We start from the raw sequence: 5180 nt of genomic DNA, 5'->3' as shown, positions 1-5180 counted from the left end.
CATGCTGCCAAGTGAATAATTTGCGCTCAAAACTTCAAAAAATATTTTATCTTGTCAAAATATCACCAAAAACAAGTAAGACTATAGTCTTACTATCACAAAATGTATGCCAGATCTTTTTTTATAATAAACATACATCCTAAAGAGTTATTTCCATTTTATTGTATTTTGTTTTTACTACAAAAAAATCTTGCAAAATAATTAAGTCAGCGGTAAATAAAAATATTCATCTCAAGTCTGTACTTAAGTTAAAAAATATTTTTTCCTAACCATTCATTTATAAAAGCAACTTGTTAAAAGTAAAAGTCTTGGTTAAAATCTCAAATTACATGAAATCTCCAATTAAAAAACAAGTTAAATGTGTTAATGAGGTTCATAATATAAATGGTATTTAGAATAATATCTTTTTAGCAAACAAAAAAACTAAACGTTGGAATTATTACAAAACAAGAATCTTATAAAAAAAACTATTTAAGGTACGGTCAAAACATCTTTTAATTCAGGAAATCTATTTCATTTTATGTATACACATATACAGTTTTTGAATATATTTGGGTTATTTATGGAGTTATTCAAAACATAATCATTTTCAAGTAAACACCATAGATTTCTGTAGGAGGCTGACTTTTTTCACCACTGGATTTTTGTACAGCATACATTCATTCAGATCATTACCTGATATTTCAGAAATAAAAAAATATACATTACAGGTTTGTTTAAAACACAGGCTGGAGAACCAACAACAAAAGACAAAATAATAAATACATTCATCCAATTTCTGACAGTGAACATGTGCAACATAACAACAACAACAATAATAATATTAATGCATTGACTAGAACATTGTGAGTTAGTTCAAGTCTAAGACAACGGTTCTCAAACCTTTTTCTGCAGCGCCCCCTTTAGTCAGGACTATTGTCAGGCCTTAGTCGTAAATCAGCCAAAGTCTTAAATCAGTGCAGTTTTTTTCAGTGCCACACAACTGTGGTCCACGGCCCACTCTGAACGCAACTGGTCCGGCGATTAAATCACAGGAATAACTGAATCACGAAGCTCTGATAATAGCCAAGCCTAACAGGGTGAAAACAATGTAGTCACGGGATACTTAAAGCTCTGATAATAGCCAAGCCTAACAGGGGGAAAACAATGTAGTCACGGGATACTAAAACTGTTATACCAAAAAATAGATGACAATTTATGGAAGTGGACACAGAAATGACCTTTGATATGACCACCAACAGAAGATTCAAAACCGAAAACAAACGATTCCTTTTGAATTCAGCTATTCCACTATCTTCTTCTTCTATCGTCATGTAATCTGTTTGGTTTTAACACATGTCCGATAATATCGGCCGACCGATATTAGCATAACTATGGTTTCCCTTCGATAATGAAAACCCATAACGCGTCGGCCGACCGATATTAGCATAATTATGGTTTCCCTCCGATAATGAAAACACATAACGCAATGCCTGGGTTCTGCCAGATATGCTGAAATCGATTTTAAAAAATGATTTTGTACAGACGATGTGGTAAAGTGTTAACTCCACAACAGGACATATTGTATGTGAGGTGACAAAACAAAATTGTTTTGAAGAAAAACAGCTGCATGTATCGGTATGGGTTGATATCGGAATTGGAAATTAAGCGACAATATTGGCATAATGGCAAAACGCTAATACCGGACATCCCTAGTTTTAACTCATTTTAAATGACTAGAAATTGACTACAGTTGATTTACCCAATATTTGTACTGTTATCTTTTGTAGTCAAATAACCTCAGCTATTCCCTCGAGGTATTGAAATAGCTTTAATCATCTTTTAAGGAACTAAATTCACTGAAGTCATCAGTTTAACTCAGTAAAATATTGTTATTATTTTAAGTTATTAAATTAACTAGTCATTATTTTACGTTAGTTAACAATGGCTGTAGATCAGGAGGAAGCAGCAGCATATCTATATCTAACAATCAATTTAAAAAAAAAGGTGAATTGTTTACAAATGTTCTTCTAACTTCTACTGTTAAACCATCGTAAATATTTAGAGGAGTCATCCTGCTGCGTCCAAATACATTGACGTTAGCCATACGTTGTCTAACCCTGAGTTGAAACGGTGAGTTGAGTCAGTAGTTGATCATTTGTCACAGGAATCAAATCTGGCCTTATAGTACGGTAGACAACCAAGAAAAAAAAGAGTAGAAAAAAAGAAGCTTTCCCCTTTATACAGTTCAATTTTTTTTTTTTTTTACATAATAATTCACATTCTTCGAAAAAAGTCCGTGAATCTATTGCATTTGCCTTACAGCCAAGAGTTTCGGGTTTTTATAAAAGTAATGTGAAACTCCTCTGTTTGTCTCTGGTCTCCACAGGGGCGTTACAATAATATTAGGGGGCGGAGTCTACAGACACCCTGCTGGGAGCGCTAACTAAGCACAGTGGGAGAGGCTGAGCTTCAGCAGTCCCTCCGTGTGCATCTTGTAGAGGAGTTTGAACTCGGCCGGCAGCTGATGCGACTCCTGCCACTTGGTGGTGAACTTGGTTCCCTTCTTGTCGTAGTAGTGGTACGGCAGCTCCTTCCCCGTGTTGGGGTCCCAGCCGAAGGGCCAGAAGCCGTACAGGTGGATCTGGTCGCACATGGACGAGGCCAGCGTGTACATGAGGATCCCGGTGCTGAGGGTAGTGATTCTGACAAAAGCATTCACTCAACCAATGGACAGCCTGTCCATTGGTGGAGTTCTTTAACTTTTCTTTAACTTTTAGCCTTGATACCAGAGCAACATATAAATGCTCTTATGACCGACCTTTGTTTAGCCACAAAAGACTATAATGGGATTACTAACAATACTACGATACCACACCGCACTGATGGTGTGATTGCTAGCTCGATACCTGGTCTTTGGGTGTGGGTTCCCTTCCATCCATCTGGCTATTCTTTAGCCATTTCTGAGCTAATGTTTGGCTGTTATTTAGCTTTTTCTATTTTATCCAATATTCCAATATTTGAGAAATTTCTAGAATAGACAAGACTGGACAAACAATATGAGGCTGTATCCGTCCTGAACAGTCACTAAAGCACCAAGCTATTGTTGTGGTGGCCGTTGCCCACGTGGGCCAGTCCTCCTCAGCAGCGCCCCAGAGGGGGAAACCCTTGAGACGAGCCTCAACAAAAGCTTCTCTCCACGAGTGGCGGAGGTCCTCACTGCTCTCTGTGCTGCTTAAACTGTGCTAATTCTCCCAGAGTAGGCCATTTTAATGGGATTGGGGAAGGATAGGCTACTGTACGAGGTGCCCATTCTGCTGCGACAACACTAAGTACCAGACCTAAATCTCTCTCCACACACGGTCACAGCACTGCACCGTACTTTTCACTAAATAGCTGTTTCCCGATAATCCGGCTTTGGGGCTTAAATCTCTTTTGGTCCATGAAAAGCGCAGTTCCATTCAATACAGACTGACAAACATGAGCCCATTTCTACAGCAGCACTGAAAACTGGGTGGATATGATAGAGCCATGATAGAAGTGGAGACCTGTGACTAGAGTGTTCTAATGTAGGCTAACTTGTTTTGCTATATTTTGATGATTTTACACAAGATTCCAGACTGATCATTAAATGGACATTTGAAAAGGTTTTTAAATTTTAATGAAAACAAAGCTAATTTAAAGCCACTACTGATATGTTTGGGCACTCACCATAAGGATATATTTGCTATATTTTGCAGTTTTAAGCTTTTAATTAGATATTTTTCCATAGTTAAACTACTTGTTCAGCCATCTGTTGGTACACTTATCCTTAAGCCCAGAGATTCTGAACCTTTCTGATGTTAAGGCCAAGTTAATATAGGAAAAGTGAAAAAAAACTATTAAATATTAGATTTGATTAAGTCAAGATTGTACCTTTGCAAGACTGTAATTTACCGAAGGGAACTCCCGAGGGATTAATAAAGTTCTATCTATCTTTCTTTCTATCAAAAATGTAGTCTTTTGGTCTTCTTGCTACTGCTAGCGTAGACAGACGACAATCTTCTTCTCGCTATATTGGAGCTTGTTAAAGAACTAACTGATGCACCTCTGCCACCATTTGGTCAAAAGCTGCGTTTTAACTGAGCTTCTCTTGGATAACATATCTCCAAAGTTTTCGGTCGATAACATATGCTGTCCCGCAGGGTTTGCAGCCAAATAAACTGAAAGTTTTAGTGGCCCTTAAAGCCCAAGTTTGGGCCACAACCCCATGGTTAAGAATCACTGCTTTGGCCATTTTTATTTAACCTACATTTCTTTAGGGGGGATTAATTTAGTTGGGTTTTTCATTATCCAGTATTAGGTAAATAAGGCTTTTAAAATCAAGACACAAGGCATCGTGGTTTACTTATAGTAACCTGAAACCCTCAGTTTGTGTCATTGTCGACATCATGCACTTCTTCCCATTAAGATTAGGATGTAGTTAACTTTAGCAATGCAGTTTGTAGTGTTTCTTACTTGTTGATGTACTGCATTATGTTTCCAGGCCAGGCCAACTGGACCTTCAGCTGTCCTCTGTGCTCTACGAAGAAGTCAACCAGTGTCCTTGTCACCGTGGCCGATGTGTGGAAGAAAAACGCCGGTATCCACAAGATGGCGTTGTCCAGCTTCTTCAGGCTCAGGAAGAAGTTGTTCCTGTCCTGAACCGTCAGTAAATTGTTGTAGTATTTCTCCAGGATGCTGGGATTGAAGGTGGTCATGTTGGTCCGCCTTCCCACGTCCTTTTTGAAGACCTCGGTCGGGGCGAAGTTGCAGCGGAAAACAAAGTCGAACTTCTCAATCTGAGGTCCACAGCGCGAGCCCGTGAGGATGCCACTGTTGCCTACTACAGCGCACACGTTGTAGTGTTTGTTGACAATGGGCGAGACCTCGGGGAGGAGTGAGCGGAAGTTCTCGCCTATGGAGAAGACGTACTTGTGGCTGGAGTAGTCGTAATGCATCAGCTGCCCAATTTTGACCGCGTTTCGTGTCAGCGTGAAGTTGTGGGGGATGTCGATGTACTGAGAGATCTCCTGTCTGTGGAACAGATGGTTTTTTTTATCGTCACACGCTAAACTAAAGAAACACCGTTTAACTTCATTCAACATCAAATGTGTTTTTGTAGACCTTACCTCTGCTGTGTGAATGCAGTGCTATTGTACTTCCATCTAGTGGAGTTCAGC

The 5180-nt window shown here is 39.1% G+C and overlaps 1 protein-coding gene and 1 pseudogene across 1 annotated transcript in view; one reads left to right on the top strand and one right to left on the bottom strand.

Annotated features, from left to right (window-relative positions):
• LOC103389163 (threonine synthase-like 2) overlaps nucleotides 1-5180 on the top strand; it is a 649915-nt gene that overhangs the window by 224765 nt on the left and 419970 nt on the right. The window lies entirely within an intron of this gene.
• The window catches only part of LOC112488113 (sia-alpha-2,3-Gal-beta-1,4-GlcNAc-R:alpha 2,8-sialyltransferase pseudogene), a 7512-nt pseudogene continuing 6032 nt past the window's right edge, over nucleotides 3701-5180 (bottom strand).

This window comes from Cynoglossus semilaevis, chromosome 14 (assembly GCF_000523025.1).
Source record: "Cynoglossus semilaevis isolate Cse_v1.0 chromosome 14, Cse_v1.0, whole genome shotgun sequence".
NCBI lineage: Eukaryota > Metazoa > Chordata > Actinopteri > Pleuronectiformes > Cynoglossidae > Cynoglossus > Cynoglossus semilaevis.
This window is presented reverse-complemented; position numbering and strand designations above follow the sequence as displayed.